Source organism: Apteryx mantelli, chromosome 38 (assembly GCF_036417845.1).
Source record: "Apteryx mantelli isolate bAptMan1 chromosome 38, bAptMan1.hap1, whole genome shotgun sequence".
Taxonomy (NCBI): domain Eukaryota; kingdom Metazoa; phylum Chordata; class Aves; order Apterygiformes; family Apterygidae; genus Apteryx; species Apteryx mantelli.
The window spans coordinates 44,637-61,425 of NC_090015.1; the positions used below are offsets into that span (position 1 = coordinate 44,637).

The window sequence follows — 16,789 nt, forward strand, 5'->3', positions numbered from 1 at the left end:
CCCGGGCGTCCGGGAGGGGCCCAGGCGTCCGGGGAGTCTCGCGTCACCTCTAGGGGCACCCGGGCGTCCGGGAGGGGCCCAGGCGTCCGGGGAGTCTCGCGTCACCTCTAGGGGGACCCGGGCGTCCGGGAGGGGCCCAGGCGTCCGGGGAGTCTCGCGTCGCCTCTAGGGGGACCCGGGCGTCCGGGAGGGGCCCAGGCGTCCGGGGAGTCTCGCGTCACCTCTAGGGGGACCCGGGCGTCCGGGAGGGGCCCAGGCGTCCGGGGAGTCTCGCGTCACCTCTAGGGGGACCCGGGCGTCCGGGAGGGGCCCAGGCGTCCGGGGAGTCTCGCGTCACCTCTAGGGGGACCCGGGCGTGCTGGAGGGGCCCAGGCGTCCGGGGAGTCTCGCGTCGCCTCTAGGGGGACCCGGGCGTCCGGGAGGGGCCCAGGCGTCCGGGGAGTCTCGCGTCGCCTCTAGGGGGACCCGGGCGTCCGGGAGGGGCCCAGGCGTCCGGGGAGCCTCGCGTCACCTCTAGGGGGACCCGGGCGTCCGGGAGGGGCCCAGGCGTCCGGGGAGCCTCGTGTCACCTCTAGGGGGGCCCGGGCGTCCGGGAGGGGCCCAGGCGTCCGGGGAGTCTCGCGTCACCTCTAGGGGGACCCGGGCGTCCGGGAGGGGCCCAGGCGTCCGGGGAGTCTCCTGTCACCTCTAGGGGCACCCGGGCGTCCGGGAGGGGCCCAGGCGTCCGGGGAGTCTCGCGTCACCTCTAGGGGACCCGGGCGTGCGGGAGGGGCCCAGGCGTCCGGGGAGTCTCGCGTCACCTCTAGGGGGACCCGGGCGTCCGGGAGGGGCCCAGGCGTCCGGGGAGCCTCGCGTCACCTCTAGGGGGACCCGGGCGTCCGGGAGGGGCCCAGGCGTCCGGGGAGTCTCGCGTCACCTCTAGAGGGACCCGGGCGTCCGGGAGGGGCCCAGGCGTCCGGGGAGCCTCGCGTCACCTCTAGAGGGACCCGGGCGTCCGGGAGGGGCCCAGGCGTCCGGGGAGTCTCGCGTCACCTCTAGGGGGACCCGGGCGTCCGGGAGGGGCCCAGGCGTCCGGGGAGTCTCGCGTCACCTCTAGGGGGACCCGGGCGTCCGGGAGGGGCCCAGGCGTCCGGGGAGTCTCGCGTCGCCTCTAGGGGGACCCGGGCGTCCGGGAGGGGCCCAGGCGTCCGGGGAGTCTCGCGTCACCTCTAGGGGGACCCGGGCGTCCGGGAGGGGCCCAGGCGTCCGGGGAGTCTCGCGTCACCTCTAGGAGACCCGGGCGTCCGGGAGGGGCCCAGGCGTCCGGGGAGTCTCGCGTCACCTCTAGGGGGACCCGGGCGTCCGGGAGGGGCCCAGGCGTCCGAGGAGTCTGGCGTCACCTCTAGGGGGACCCGGGCGTCCGGGAGGGGCCCAGGCGTCCGGGGAGTCTCGCGTCACCTCTAGGGGGACCCGGGCGTCCGGGAGGGGCCCAGGCGTCCGGGGAGTCTCGCGTCACCTCTAGGGGGACCCGGGCGTCCGGGAGGGGCCCAGGCGTCCGGGGAGTCTCGCGTCACCTCTAGGGGGACCCGGGCGTCCGGGAGGGGCCCAGGCGTCCGGGGAGTCTCGCGTCACCTCTAGAGGGACCCAGGTGTCCGGGAGGGGCCCAGGCGTCCGGGGAGTCTCGCGTCGCCTCTAGGGGGACCCGGGCGTCCGGGAGGGGCCCAGGCGTCCGGGGAGTCTCGCGTCACCTCTAGGGGGACCCGGGCGTCCGGGAGGGGCCCAGGCGTCCGAGGAGTCTGGCGTCACCTCTAGGGGGACCCGGGCGTCCGGGAGGGGCCCAGGCGTCCGGGGAGTCTCGCGTCACCTCTAGGGGGACCCGGGCGTCCGGGAGGGGCCCAGGCGTCCGGGGAGTCTCGCGTCACCTCTAGGAGACCCGGGCGTCCGGGAGGGGCCCAGGCGTCCGGGGAGTCTCGCGTCACCTCTAGAGGGACCCAGGCGTGCGGGAGGGGCCCAGGCGTCCGGGGAGTCTCGCGTCACCTCTAGAGGGACCCAGGCGTGCGGGAGGGGCCCAGGCGTCCGGGGAGTCTCGCGTCACCTCTAGGGGGACCCGGGCGTCCGGGAGGGGCCCAGGCGTCCGGGGAGTCTCGCGTCACCTCTAGGGGGACCCAGGTGTCCGAGAGGGGCCCAGGCGTCCGGGGAGTCTCGCGTCACCTTTACGGGGACCCAGGAGTCCGGGAGGGGCCCAGGCGTCCGGGGAGTCTCGCGTCGCCTCTAGGGGGACCCGGGTGTCCGGGAGGGGCCCAGGCGTCCGGGGAGGGGCCCAGGCGTCCGGGGAGTCTCGCGTCACCTCTAGGGGGACCCGGGCGTCCGGGAGGGGCCCAGGCGTCCGGGGAGTCTCGCGTCACCTCTAGGGGACCCGGGCGTCCGGGAGGGGCCCAGGCGTCTGGGGAGCCTCGTGTCACCTCTAGAGGGGCCCAGGCGTCCGGGGAGTCTGGCGTCACCTCTAGGGGGACCCGGGCGTCCGGGAGGGGCCCAGGCGTCTGGGGAGCCTCGTGTCACCTCTAGAGGGGCCCAGGCGTCCGGGGAGTCTGGCGTCACCTCTAGGGGGACCCGGGCGTCCGGGAGGGGCCCAGGCGTCTGGGGAGCCTCGTGTCACCTCTAGAGGGGCCCAGGCGTCCGGGGAGTCTGGCGTCACCTCTAGGGGGACCCGGGCGTCCGGGAGGGGCCCAGGCGTCCGGGGGGTCTCGCGTCACCTCTAGAGGGGCCCAGGCGTCCGGGGAGTCTGGCGTCACCTCTAGGGGGACCCGGGCGTCCGGGAGGGGCCCAGGCGTCTGGGGAGCCTCGTGTCACCTCTAGAGGGGCCCAGGCGTCCGGGGAGTCTCGCGTCACCTCTAGAGGGACCCGGGCGTCCGGGAGGGGCCCAGGCGTCCGGGGAGCCTCGCGTCACCTCTAGGGGGACCCGGGCGTGCGGGAGGGGCCCAGGCGTCCGGGGAGTCTCGTGTCACCTCTAGGGGGACCCAAGTGTCCGGGAGGGGCCCAGGCGTCCGGGGAGTCTCGCGTCACCTCTAGGGGGACCCGGGCGTGCGGGAGGGGCCCAGGCGTCCGGGGAGTCTCGCGTCACCTCTAGGGGGACCCGGGCGTGCGGGAGGGGCCCAGGCGTCCGGGGAGTCTCGTGTCACCTCTAGGGGGACCCGGGCGTCCGGGAGGGGCCCAGGCGTCCGGGGAGTCTCGCGTCACCTCTAGAGGGACCCGGGCGTCCGGGAGGGGCCCAGGCGTCCGGGGAGTCTCGTGTCACCTCTAGGGGGACCCGGGCGTCCGGGAGGGGCCCAGGCGTCCGGGGAGTCTCGCGTCACCTCTAGGGGGACCCGGGCGTCCGGGAGGGGCCCAGGCGTCCGGGGAGCCTCGCGTCACCTCTAGGGGGACCCGGGCGTCCGGGAGGGGCCCAGGCGTCCGGGGAGTCTCGCGTCACCTCTAGGGGGACCCGGGCGTCCGGGAGGGGCCCAGGCGTCCGGGGAGTCTCGCGTCACCTCTGGGGGGACCCGGGCGTCCGGGAGGGGCCCAGGCGTCCGGGGAGTCTCGCGTCACCTCTAGAGGGGCCCAGGCGTCCGGGGAGTCTCGCGTCACCTCTGGGGGGACCCGGGCGTCCGGGAGGGGCCCAGGCGTCCGGGGAGTCTCGCGTCACCTCTAGGGGGACCCGGGCGTCCGGGAGGGGCCCAGGCGTCCGGGGAGCCTCGCGTCACCTCTAGGGGGACCCGGGCGTCCGGGAGGGGCCCAGGCGTCCGGGGAGTCTCGCGTCACCTCTAGGGGGACCCAGGCGTCCGGGAGGGGCCCAGGCGTCCGGGGAGTCTCGCGTCACCTCTAGGGGGACCCGGGCGTCCGGGAGGGGCCCAGGCGTCCGGGGAGTCTCGCGTCACCTCTAGGGGGACCCGGGCGTCCGGGAGGGGCCCAGGCGTCAGGGGAGTCTGGCGTCACCTCTAGGGGGACCCGGGCGTCCGCGAGGGGCCCAGGCGTCCGGGGAGCCTCGCGTCACCTCTAGGGGGACCCGGGCGTCCGGGAGGGGCCCAGGCGTCCGGGGAGTCTCGCGTCACCTCTAGGGGGACCCGGGCGTCCGGGAGGGGCCCAGGCGTCCGGGGAGTCTCGCGTCGCCTCTACGGGGACCCGGGCGTCCGGGAGGGGCCCAGGCGTCCGGGGAGTCTCGCGTCACCTCTAGAGGGACCCGGGCGTCCGGGAGGGGCCCAGGCGTCCGGGGAGTCTCGCGTCACCTCTAGGGGGACCCGGGCGTCCGGGAGGGGCCCAGGCGTCCGGGGAGCCTCGCGTCACCTCTAGGGGGACCCGGGCGTCCGGGAGGGGCCCAGGCGTCCGGGGAGTCTCGCGTCACCTCTAGGGGGACCCGGGCGTCCGGGAGGGGCCCAGGCGTCCGGGGAGTCTCGCGTCACCTCTAGGGGGACCCGGGCGTCCGGGAGGGGCCCAGGCGTCCGGGGAGCCTCGCGTCGCCTCTAGGGGGACCCGGGCGTCCGGGAGGGGCCCAGGCGTCCGGGGAGTCTCGCGTCACCTCTAGAGGGACCCGGGCGTCCGCGAGGGGCCCAGGCGTCCGGGGAGTCTCGCGTCGCCTCTAGGGGACCCGGGCGTCCGGGAGGGGCCCAGGCGTCCGGGGAGCCTCGCGTCACCTCTAGGGGGACCCGGGCGTCCGGGAGGGGCCCAGGCGTCCGGGGAGTCTCGCGTCACCTCTAGGGGGACCCGGGCGTCCGGGAGGGGCCCAGGCGTCCGGGGAGTCTCGCGTCACCTCTAGGGGGGCCCAGGCGTCCGGGGAGTCTCGCGTCACCTCTAGGGGGACCCGGGCGTCCGGGAGGGGCCCAGGCGTCCGGGGAGTCTCGCGTCACCTCTAGGGGGGCCCAGGCGTCCGGGGAGTCTCGCGTCACCTCTAGGGGGACCCGGGCGTCCGGGAGGGGCCCAGGCGTCCGGGGAGTCTCGCGTCACCTCTAGGGGGACCCAGGTTTCCGGGAGGGGCCCAGGCGTCCGGGGAGTCTCGCGTCACCTCTAGGGGGACCCGGGCGTCCGGGAGGGGCCCAGGCGTCCGGGGCATCTCGCGTCACCTCTAGGGGGACCCGGGCGTGCGGGAGGGGCCCAGGCGTCCGGGGAGTCTCGCGTCACCTCTAGGGGGACCCGGGCGTCCGGGAGGGGCCCAGGCGTCCGGGGAGTCTCGCGTCACCTCTAGGGGACCCGGGCGTCCGGGAGGGGCCCAGGCGTCCGGGGAGCCTCGCGTCACCTCTAGGGGGGCCCGGGCGTCCGGGAGGGGCCCAGGCGTCCGGGGAGTCTCGCGTCACCTCTAGGGGGACCCGGGCGTCCGGGAGGGGCCCAGGCGTCCGGGGAGTCTCGCGTCACCTCTAGGGGGACCCGGGCGTCCGGGAGGGGCCCAGGCGTCCGGGGAGTCTCGCGTCACCTCTGGGGGGACCCGGGCGTGCGGGAGGGGCCCAGGCGTCCGGGGAGTCTCGCGTCACCTCTAGGGGGACCCGGGCGTCCGGGAGGGGCCCAGGCGTCCGGGGAGTCTCGCGTCACCTCTAGGGGGACCCGGGCGTCCGAGGGGGGCCCAGGCGTCCGGGGAGTCTCGCGTCACCTCTAGGGGGACCCGGGCGTCCGGGAGGGGCCCAGGCGTCCGGGGAGCCTCGCGTCACCTCTAGGGGGACCCGGGCGTCCGGGAGGGGCCCAGGCGTCCGGGGAGTCTCGCGTCACCTCTAGGGGGACCCGGGCGTCCGGGAGGGGCCCAGGCGTCCGGGGAGCCTCGCGTCACCTCTAGGGGGACCCGGGCGTCCGGGAGGGGCCCAGGCGTCCGGGGAGTCTCGCGTCACCTCTAGGGGGACCCGGGCGTCCGGGAGGGGCCCAGGCGTCCGGGGAGCCTCGCGTCACCTCTAGAGGGGCCAGGCGTCCGCGGAGTCTCGCGTCACCTCTAGGGGACCCAGGTGTCCGGGGAGTCTCGTGTCATCTCTAGGGGACCCAGGTGTCCGGGGAGTCTCGTGTCACCTCTAGGGGGACCCGGGCGTCCGGGAGGGGCCCAGGCGTCCGCGGAGTCTCGCGTCACCTCTAGGGGACCCAGGTGTCCGGGGAGTCTCGTGTCATCTCTAGGGGACCCAGGTGTCCGGGGAGTCTCGCGTCACCTCTAGGGGGACCCGGGCGTCCGGGAGGGGCCCAGGCGTCCGGGGAGTCTCGCGTCATCTCTAGGGGACCCAGGTGTCCGGGGAGTCTCGTGTCACCTCTAGGGGGACCCGGGCGTCCGGGAGGGGCCCAGGCGTCCGGGGAGTCTCGCGTCACCTCTAGAGGGACCAGGTGTCCGTGAGGGGCCCAGGTGTCCGGGAGGGGCCCAGGCGTCCGGGGAGCCTCGCGTCACCTCTAGGGGGACCCGGGCGTCCGGGAGGGGCCCAGGCGTCCGGGGAGTCTCGCGTCACCTCTAGAGGGACCCGGGCGTCCGGGAGGGGCCCAGGCGTCCGGGGAGTCTCGCGTCACCTCTAGGGGGACCCGGGCGTCCGGGAGGGGCCCAGGCGTCCGGGGAGTCTCGCGTCACCTCTAGGGGGACCCGGGCGTCCGGGAGGGGCCCAGGCGTCCGGGGAGTCTGGCGTCACCTCTACGGGGACCCGGGCGTCCGGGAGGGGCCCAGGCGTCCGGGGAGTCTCGCGTCACCTCTAGAGGGACCCGGGCGTCCGGGAGGGGCCCAGGCGTCCGGGGAGTCTCGCGTCACCTCTAGGGGGACCCGGGCGTCCGCGAGGGGCCCAGGCGTCCGGGGAGCCTCGCGTCACCTCTAGGGGGACCCGGGCGTCCGGGAGGGGCCCAGGCGTCCGGGGAGTCTCGCGTCACCTCTAGGGGGACCCGGGCGTCCGGGAGGGGCCCAGGCGTCCGGGGAGTCTCGCGTCACCTCTAGGGGGACCCGGGCGTCCGGGAGGGGCCCAGGCGTCCGGGGAGTCTCGCGTCACCTCTAGGGGGACCCGGGCGTCCGGGAGGGGCCCAGGCGTCCGGGGAGTCTCGCGTCACCTCTAGGGGGACCCGGGCGTCCGGGAGGGGCCCAGGCGTCCGGGGAGCCTCGCGTCACCTCTAGGGGGGCCCGGGTGTCCGGGAGGGGCCCAGGCGTCCGGGGAGCCTCGCGTCACCTCTGAGGGGACCCGGGCGTGCGGGAGGGGCCCAGGCGTCCGGGGAGCCTCGCGTCACCTCTAGGGGGACCCGGGCGTCTGGGAGGGGCCCAGGCGTCCGGGGAGTCTCGCGTCACCTCTAGGGGGACCCGGGCGTCCGGGAGGGGCCCAGGCGTCCGGGGAGTCTCGCGTCACCTCTAGGGGGACCCGGGCGTCCGGGAGGGGCCCAGGCGTCCGGGGAGTCTCGCGTCACCTCTAGGGGGACCCGGGCGTCCGGGAGGGGCCCAGGCGTCCGGGGAGTCTTGCGTCACCTCTAGGGGGACCCGGGCGTCCGGGAGGGGCCCAGGCGTCCGGGGAGCCTCGCGTCGCCTCTAGGGGGACCCGGGCGTCCGGGAGGGGCCCAGGCGTCCGGGGAGCCTCGCGTCACCTCTAGGGGCACCCGGGCGTCCGGGAGGGGCCCAGGCGTCCGGGGAGTCTCGCGTCACCTCTAGAGGGACCCGGGCGTCCGCGAGGGGCCCAGGCGTCCGGGGAGTCTCGCGTCGCCTCTAGGGGACCCGGGCGTCCGGGAGGGGCCCAGGCGTCCGGGGAGTCTCGCGTCACCTCTAGGGGGACCCGGGCGTCCGGGAGGGGCCCAGGCGTCCGGGGAGTCTCGCGTCACCTCTAGGGGGGCCCAGGCGTCCGGGGAGTCTCGCGTCACCTCTAGGGGGACCCGGGCGTCCGGGAGGGGCCCAGGCGTCCGGGGAGTCTCCTGTCACCTCTAGGGGGACCCGGGCGTCCGGGAGGGGCCCAGGCGTCCGGGGAGTCTCGCGTCACCTCTAGGGGGACCCGGGCGTCCGGGAGGGGCCCAGGCGTCCGGGGAGTCTCGCGTCACCTCTAGGGGGACCCGGGCGTCTGGGAGGGGCCCAGGCGTCCGGGGAGTCTCGCGTCACCTCTAGGGGGCCCAGGCGTCCGGGAGGGGCCCAGGCGTCCGGGGAGTCTCGCGTCACCTCTAGGGGGACCCGGGCGTCCGGGAGGGGCCCAGGCGTCCGGGGAGTCTCGCGTCACCTCTAGGGGGACCCGGGCGTCCGGGAGGGGCCCAGGCGTCCGGGGAGTCTCGCGTCACCTCTAGAGGGACCCGGGCGTCCGGGAGGGGCCCAGGCGTCCGGGCAGTCTCGCGTCACCTCTAGGGGGACCCGGGCGTCCGGGAGGGGCCCAGGCGTCCGGGGAGTCTCGCGTCGCCTCTAGGGGGACCCGGGCGTCCGGGAGGGGCCCAGGCGTCCGGGGAGTCTCGCGTCACCTCTAAGGGGACCCGGGCGTCCGCGAGGGGCCCAGGTGTCCGGGGAGTCTCGCGTCACCTCTGGGGGGACCCGGGCGTCCGGGAGGGGCCCAGGCGTCCGGGGAGTCTCGCGTCACCTCTAGGGGGACCCGGGCGTCCGGGAGGGGCCCAGGCGTCCGGGGAGTCTCGCGTCACCTCTAGGGGGACCCGGGCGTCCGGGAGGGGCCCAGGCGTCCGGGGAGTCTCGCGTCACCTCTAGGGGGGCCCAGGCGTCCGGGGAGTCTCGCGTCACCTCTAGGGGGACCCGGGCGTCCGGGAGGGGCCCAGGCGTCCGGGGAGTCTCCTGTCACCTCTAGGGGGACCCAGGTTTCCGGGAGGGGCCCAGGCGTCCGGGGAGTCTCGCGTCACCTCTAGGGGGACCCGGGCGTCCGGGAGGGGCCCAGGCGTCCGGGGCATCTCGCGTCACCTCTAGGGGGACCCGGGCGTGCGGGAGGGGCCCAGGCGTCCGGGGAGTCTCGCGTCACCTCTAGGGGACCCGGGCGTCCGGGAGGGGCCCAGGCGTCCGGGGAGTCTCGCGTCACCTCTAGGGGGACCCGGGCGTGCGGGAGGGGCCCAGGCGTCCGGGGAGTCTCGCGTCACCTCTAGGGGGCCCAGGCGTCCGGGAGGGGCCCAGGCGTCCGGGGAGTCTCGCGTCACCTCTAGGGGGACCCGGGCGTCCGGGAGGGGCCCAGGCGTCCGGGGAGTCTCGCGTCACCTCTAGGGGGACCCGGGCGTCCGGGAGGGGCCCAGGCGTCCGGGGAGTCTCGCGTCACCTCTAGGGGACCCGGGCGTCCGGGAGGGGCCCAGGCGTCCGGGGAGTCTCGCGTCACCTCTAGGGGGACCCGGGCGTCCGGGAGGGGCCCAGGCGTCCGGGGAGTCTCGCGTCACCTCTAGGGGGGCCCGGGCGTCCGGGAGGGGCCCAGGCGTCCGGGGAGTCTCGCGTCACCTCTAGGGGACCCGGGCGTCTGGGAGGGGCCCAGGTGTCCGGGGAGGGGCCCAGGCGTCCGGGGAGTCTCGCGTCACCTCTAGGGGACCCGGGCGTCCGGGAGGGGCCCAGGCGTCCGGGGAGCCTCGCGTCACCTCTAGGGGGACCCGGGCGTCCGGGAGGGGCCCAGGCGTCCGGGGAGTCTCGCGTCACCTCTAGGGGGACCCGGGCGTCCGGGAGGGGCCCAGGCGTCCGGGGAGTCTCGCGTCACCTCTAGGGGGACCCGGGCGTCCGGGAGGGGCCCAGGCGTCCGGGGAGTCTCGCGTCACCTCTAGGGGGACCCGGGCGTCCGGGAGGGGCCCAGGCGTCCGGGGAGTCTCGCGTCACCTCTAGGGGGACCCGGGCGTCCGGGAGGGGCCCAGGCGTCCGGGGAGTCTCGCGTCACCTCCGGGGGGACCCGGGCGTGCGGGAGGGGCCCAGGCGTCCGGGGAGTCTCGCGTCACCTCTAGGGAGACCCGGGCGTCCGGGAGGGGCCCAGGCGTCCGGGGAGTCTCGCGTCACCTCTAGGGGGACCCGGGCGTCCGGGAGGGGCCCCAGGCGTCCGGGGAGTCTCGCGTCACCTCTGGGGGGACCCGGGCGTCCGGGAGGGGCCCAGGCGTCCGGGGAGTCTCGCGTCACCTCTAGGGGGACCCGGGCGTCCGGGAGGGGCCCAGGCGTCCGGGGAGTCTCGCGTCACCTCTAGGGGGACCCGGGCGTCCGGGAGGGGCCCAGGCGTCCGGGGAGTCTCGCGTCACCTCTAGGGGGACCCGGGCGTCCGGGAGGGGCCCAGGCGTCCGGGGAGCCTCGCGTCACCTCTAGGGGACCCGGGCGTCCGGGAGGGGCCCAGGCGTCCGGGGAGTCTGGCGTCACCTCTAGGGGGACCCGGGCGTCCGGGAGGGGCCCAGGCGTCCGGGGAGTCTCGCGTCACCTCTAGGGGGACCCGGGCGTGCGGGAGGGGCCCAGGCGTCCGGGGAGTCTCGCGTCACCTCTAGGGGGACCCGGGCGTCCGGGAGGGGCCCAGGCGTCCGGGGAGTCTCGCGTCACCTCTAGGGGGACCCGGGCGTCCGCGAGGGGCCCAGGCGTCCGGGGAGTCTCGCGTCACCTCTAGGGGACCCGGGCGTCCGGGAGGGGCCCAGGCGTCCGGGGAGTCTGGCGTCACCTCTAGGGGGACCCGGGCGTCCGGGAGGGGCCCAGGCGTCCGGGGAGTCTCGCGTCACCTCTAGGGGGACCCGGGCGTCCGGGAGGGGCCCAGGCGTCCGGGGAGTCTCGCGTCACCTCTAGGGGGACCTAGGAGTCCGGGAGGGGCCCAGGCGTCCGGGGAGTCTCCTGTCACCTCTAGGGGGACCCGGGCGTCCGGGAGGGGCCCAGGCGTCCGGGCAGTCTCGCGTCACCTCTAGGGGGACCCGGGCGTCCGGGAGGGGCCCAGGCGTCCGGGGAGCCTCGCGTCACCTCTAGGGGGACCCGGGCGTGCGGGAGGGGCCCAGGCGTCCGGGGAGCCTCGCGTCACCTCTAGAGGGACCCGGGCGTCCGGGAGGGGCCCAGGCGTCCGGGGAGCCTCGCGTCACCTCTAGGGGACCCGGGCGTGCGGGAGGGGCCCAGGCGTCCGGGGAGTCTCGCGTCACCTCTAGGGGGACCCGGGCGTCCGGGAGGGGCCCAGGCGTCCGGGAGGGGCCCAGGCGTCCGGGGAGCCTCGCGGTCACCTCTAGGGGGACCCGGGCGTCCGGGAGGGGCCCAGGCGTCCGGGGAGCCTCGCGTCACCTCTAGGGGGACCCGGGCGTCCGGGAGGGGCCCAGGCGTCCGGGGAGTCTCGCGTCACCTCTAGGGGGACCCGGGCGTCCGGGAGGGGCCCAGGCGTCCGGGGAGTCTCGCGTCACCTCTAGGGGGACCCGGGCGTCCGGGAGGGGCCCAGGCGTCCGGGGAGTCTCGCGTCACCTCTAGGGGGACCCGGGCGTCCGGGAGGGGCCCAGGCGTCCGGGGAGTCTCGCGTCGCCTCTAGGGGGACCCGGGCGTCCGGGAGGGGCCCAGGCGTCCGGGGAGTCTCGCGTCACCTCTAGGGGGACCCGGGCGTCCGGGAGGGGCCCAGGCGTCCGGGAGGGGCCCAGGCGTCCGGGGAGCCTCGCGTCACCTCTAGGGGGACCCGGGCGTCCGGGAGGGGCCCAGGCGTCCGGGGAGCCTCGCGTCACCTCTAGGGGGACCCGGGCGTCCCGGAGGGGCCCAGGCGTCCGGGGAGTCTCGCGTCACCTCTAGGGGGACCTGGGCGTCCGGGAGGGGCCCAGGCGTCCGGGGAGTCTGGCGTCACCTCTAGGGGGACCCGGGCGTGCGGGAGGGGCCCAGGCGTCCGGGGAGTCTCGCGTCACCTCTAGGGGGACCCGGGCGTCCGGGAGGGGCCCAGGCGTCCGGGAGGGGCCCAGGCGTCCGGGGAGCCTCGCGTCACCTCTAGGGGGACCCGGGCGTCCGGGAGGGGCCCAGGCGTCCGGGGAGCCTCGCGTCACCTCTAGGGGGACCCGGGCGTCCGGGAGGGGCCCAGGCGTCCGGGGAGTCTCGCGTCGCCTCTAGGGGGACCCGGGCGTGCGGGAGGGGCCCAGGCGTCCGGGGAGTCTCGCGTCACCTCTAGGGGGACCCGGGCGTCCGGGAGGGGCCCAGGCGTCCGGGAGGGGCCCAGGCGTCCGGGGAGCCTCGCGTCACCTCTAGGGGGACCCGGGCGTCCGGGAGGGGCCCAGGCGTCCGGGGAGTCTCGCGTCACCTCTAGGGGGACCCGGGCGTCCGGGAGGGGCCCAGGCGTCCGGGGAGGCTGGCGTCACCTCTAGGGGGACCCGGGCGTCCGGGAGGGGCCCAGGCGTCCGGGGAGCCTCGCGTCACCTCTAGGGGGACCCGGGCGTCCGGGAGGGGCCCAGGCGTCCGGGGCGTCTCGCGTCAACTCTGGGGGGACCCGGGCGTGCGGGAGGGGCCCAGGTGTCCGGGGAGTCTCGCGTCACCTCTAGGGGGACCCAGGTGTCCGGGAGGGGCCCAGGCGTCCGGAGGGGCCCAGGCGTCCGGGGAGTCTCGCGTCACCTCTAGGGGGACCCAGGCGTCCGGGAGGGGGCCCAGGCGTCCGGGAGGGGCCCAGGCGTCCGGGGAGTCTCGCGTCACCTCTAGGGGGACCCGGGCGTCCGGGAGGGGCCCAGGCGTCCGGGGAGTCTCGCGTCACCTCTAGGGGACCCGGGCGTCCGGGAGGGGCCCAGGCGTCCGGGGAGTCTCGCGTCACCTCTAGGGGGACCCGGGCGTCCGGGAGGGGCCCAGGCGTCCGGGGAGTCTCGCGTCACCTCTAGGGGGACCCGGGCGTCCGGGAGGGGCCCAGGCGTCCGGGGAGTCTCGCGTCACCTCTGGGGGGACCCGGGCGTCCGGGAGGGGCCCAGGCGTCCGGGGAGTCTCGCGTCACCTCTAGGGGGACCCGGGCGTCCGGGAGGGGCCCAGGCGTCCGGGGAGTCTCGCGTCACCTCTAGGGAGGGACCCGGGCGTCCGGGAGGGGCCCAGGCGTCCGGGGAGCCTCGCGTCACCTCTAGAGGGACCCAGGTGTCCGGGAGGGGCCCAGGCGTCCGGGGAGTCTCGCGTCACCTCTAGGGGGACCCGGGCGTCCGGGAGGGGCCCAGGCGTCCGGGGAGCCTCGCGTCACCTCTAGGGGGACCCGGGCGTCCGGGAGGGGCCCAGGCGTCCGGGGAGTCTCGCGTCACCTCTAGAGGGACCCGGGCATCCGGGAGGGGCCCAGGCGTCCGGGGAGCCTCGCGTCACCTCTAGAGGGACCCAGGTGTCCGGGAGGGGCCCAGGTGTCCGGGGAGTCTCGCGTCACCTCTAGAGGGACCTGGGCGTCCCGGAGGGGCCCAGGCGTCCGGGGAGTCTCGCGTCACCTCTAGAGGGACCCGGGCATCTGGGAGGGGCCCAGGCGTCCGGGGAGTCTCGCGTCACCTCTAGGGGGACCCGGGCGTCCGGGAGGGGCCCAGGCGTCCGGGGAGTCTCGCGTCACCTCTAGAGGGACCAGGTGTCCGGGAGGGGCCCAGGTGTCCGGGAGGGGCCCAGGCGTCCGGGGAGTCTCGCGTCACCTCTAGGGGGACCCGGGCGTCCGGGAGGGGCCCAGGCGTCCGGGGAGTCTCGCGTCACCTCTAGGGGGACCCGGGCGTCCGGGAGGGGCCCAGGCGTCCGGGGAGTCTCGCGTCACCTCTAGGGGGACCCGGGCGTCCGGGAGGGGCCCAGGCGTCCGGGGAGTCTCGCGTCACCTCTAGGGGGACCCGGGCGTCCGGGAGGGGCCCAGGCGTCCGGGGAGTCTGGCGTCACCTCTAGAGGGACCCGGGCGTCCGGGAGGGGCCCAGGCGTCCGGGGAGTCTCGCGTCACCTCTGGGGGGACCCGGGCGTCCGGGAGGGGCCCAGGCGTCCGGGGAGCCTCGCGTCACCTCTAGGGGGACCCGGGCGTCCGGGAGGGGCCCAGGCGTCCGGGGAGTCTCGCGTCACCTCTGGGGGGACCCGGGCGTCCGGGAGGGGCCCAGGCGTCCGGGGAGTCTCGCGTCACCTCTAGGGGGACCCGGGGCGTCCGGGAGGGGCCCAGGCGTCCGGGGAGTCTCGCGTCACCTCTGGGGGGACCCGGGCGTCCGGGAGGGGCCCAGGCGTCCGGGGAGTCTCGCGTCACCTCTAGGGGGACCCGGGCGTCCGGGAGGGGCCCAGGCGTCCGGGGAGTCTCGCGTCACCTCTAGGGGGACCCGGGCGTCCGGGAGGGGCCCAGGCGTCCGGGGAGTCTCGCGTCACCTCTAGGGGGACCCGGGCGTCCGGGAGGGGCCCAGGCGTCCGGGGAGTCTCGCGTCACCTCTAGGGGGACCCGGGCGTCCGGGAGGGGCCCAGGCGTCCGGGGAGTCTCGCGTCACCTCGAGGGGCACCCGGGCGTGCGGGAGGGGCCCAGGCGTCCGGGGAGTCTCGCGTCACCTCTAGGGGGACCCGGGCGTCCCGGAGGGGCCCAGGCGTCCGGGGAGTCTCGCGTCACCTCTAGGGGGACCCAGGTGTCCGGGAGGGGCCCAGGCGTCCGGGGAGTCTCGCGTCACCTCCAGGGGAACCCGGGCGTCCGGGAGGGGCCCAGGCGTCCGGGCAGTCTCGCGTCACCTCTAGGGGGACCCGGGCGTCCGGGAAGGGCCCAGGCGTCCGGGGAGTCTCGCGTCACCTCTAGGGGGACCCGGGTGTCCGGGAGGGGCCCAGGCGTCCGGGAGGGGCCCAGGCGTCCGGGGAGTCTCGCGTCACCTCTAGGGGGACCCGGGCGTCCGGGAGGGGCCCAGGCGTCCGGGGAGTCTCGCGTCACCTCTAGGGGGACCCGGGCGTGCGGGAGGGGCCCAGGCGTCCGGGGAGTCTCGCGTCACCTCTAGGGGGACCCGGGCGTCCGGGAGGGGCCCAGGCGTCCGGGGAGCCTCGCGTCACCTCTAGAGGGGCCCAGGCGTCCGGGGAGCCTCGCGTCACCTCTAGAGGGACCCAGGTGTCCGGGAGGGGCCCAGGCGTCCGGGGAGTCTCGCGTCACCTCTAGGGGACCCGGGCGTCCGGGAGGGGCCCAGGCGTCCGGGGAGTCTCGCGTCACCTCTAGGGGGACCCGGGCGTCCGGGAGGGGCCCAGGCGTCCGGGGAGTCTCGCGTCACCTCTAGAGGGACCCGGGCGTCCGGGAGGGGCCCAGGCGTCCGGGGAGTCTCGCGTCACCTCTAGGGGGACCCGGGCGTCCGGGAGGGGCCCAGGCGTCCGGGGAGTCTCGCGTCACCTCTAGGGGGACCCGGGTGTCCCGGAGGGGCCCAGGCGTCCGGGGAGTCTCGCGTCGCCTCTAGAGGGGCCCAGGCGTGCGGGAGGGGCCCAGGCGTCCGGGGAGTCTCGCGTCACCTCTAGGGGGACCCGGGCGTCCGGGAGGGGCCCAGGCGTCCGGGGAGTCTCGCGTCACCTCTAGAGGGACCCACGTGTCCGGGAGGGGCCCAGGCGTCCGGGGAGTCTCGCGTCACCTCTAGAGGGACCCGGGCGTCCGGGAGGGGCCCAGGCGTCCGGGGAGTCTCGCGTCACCTCTAGGGGCACCCGGGCGTCCGGGAGGGGCCCAGGCGTCCGGGGAGTCTCGCGTCACCTCTAGGGGGACCCGGGTGTCCGGGAGGGGCCCAGGCGCCCGGGGAGTCTCGCGTCACCTCTAGGGGGGCCCAGGCGTCCGGGGAGTCTCGCATCACCTCTAGGGGGACCCGGGCGTCCGGGAGGGGCCCAGGCGTCCGGGGAGCCTCGCGTCACCTCTAGGGGGACCCGGGCGTCCGGGAGGGGCCCAGGCGTCCGGGGAGTCTCGCGTCACCTCTAGGGGGACCCGGGCGTCCGGGAGGGGCCCAGGCGTCCGGGGAGTCTCGCGTCACCTCTAGGGGGACCCAGGTGTCCGGGAGGGGCCCAGGCGTCCGGGGAGTCTCGCGTCACCTCTAGGGGGACCCGGGCGTCCGGGAGGGGCCCAGGCGTCCGGGGAGTCTCGCGTCGCCTCTAGGGGGACCCGGGCGTCCGGGAGGGGCCCAGGCGTCCGGGGAGTCTCGCGTCACCTCTAGAGGGACCAAGGCGTCCGGGAAGGGCCCAGGCGTCCGGGGAGTCTCGCGTCACCTCTAGGGGGACCCGGGCGTCCGGGAGGGGCCCAGGCGTCCGGGGAGGCTCGCGTCACCTCTAGGGGGACCCGGGCGTCCGGGAGGGGCCCAGGCGTCCGGGGAGTCTGGCGTCACCTCTAGGGGGACCCGGGCGTCCGGGAGGGGCCCAGGCGTCCGGGGAGTCTCGCGTCACCTCTAGGGGGACCCGGGCGTCCGGGAGGGGCCCAGGCGTCCGGGGCGTCTCGCGTCAACTCTGGGGGGACCCGGGCGTGCGGGAGGGGCCCAGGTGTCCGGGGAGTCTCGCGTCACCTCTAGGGGGACCCAGGTGTCCGGGAGGGGCCCAGGCGTCCGGGAGGGGCCCAGGCGTCCGGGGAGTCTCGCGTCACCTCTAGGGGGACCCAGGCGTCCGGGAGGGGCCCAGGCGTCCGGGAGGGGCCCAGGCGTCCGGGGAGTCTCGCGTCACCTCTAGGGGGACCCGGGCGTCCGGGAGGGGCCCAGGCGTCCGGGGAGTCTCGCGTCACCTCTGGGGGGACCCGGGCGTGCGGGAGGGGCCCAGGCGTCCGGGGAGTCTCGCGTCACCTCTAGGGGGACCCGGGCGTGCGGGAGGGGCCCAGGCGTCCGGGGAGTCTCGCGTCACCTCTAGGGGGACCCGGGCGTCCGGGAGGGGCCCAGGCGTCCGGGGAGTCTCGCGTCACCTCTAGAGGGACCCGGGCGTCCGGGAGGGGCCCAGGCGTCCGGGGAGTCTCGCGTCACCTCTAGGGGGACCCGGGCGTCCGGGAGGGGCCCAGGCGTCCGGGGAGTCTCGCGTCACCTCTAGGGGGACCCGGGCGTCCGGGAGGGGCCCAGG

General features: G+C 77.1%; 1 protein-coding gene across 1 annotated transcript in view; it reads right to left on the minus strand.

The window, feature by feature from the left end:
- TLCD3B (TLC domain containing 3B) overlaps positions 1–16,789 on the minus strand; it is a 57,018-nt gene that overhangs the window by 2,672 nt on the left and 37,557 nt on the right. The gene's annotated exons all lie outside the window — the stretch shown is intronic.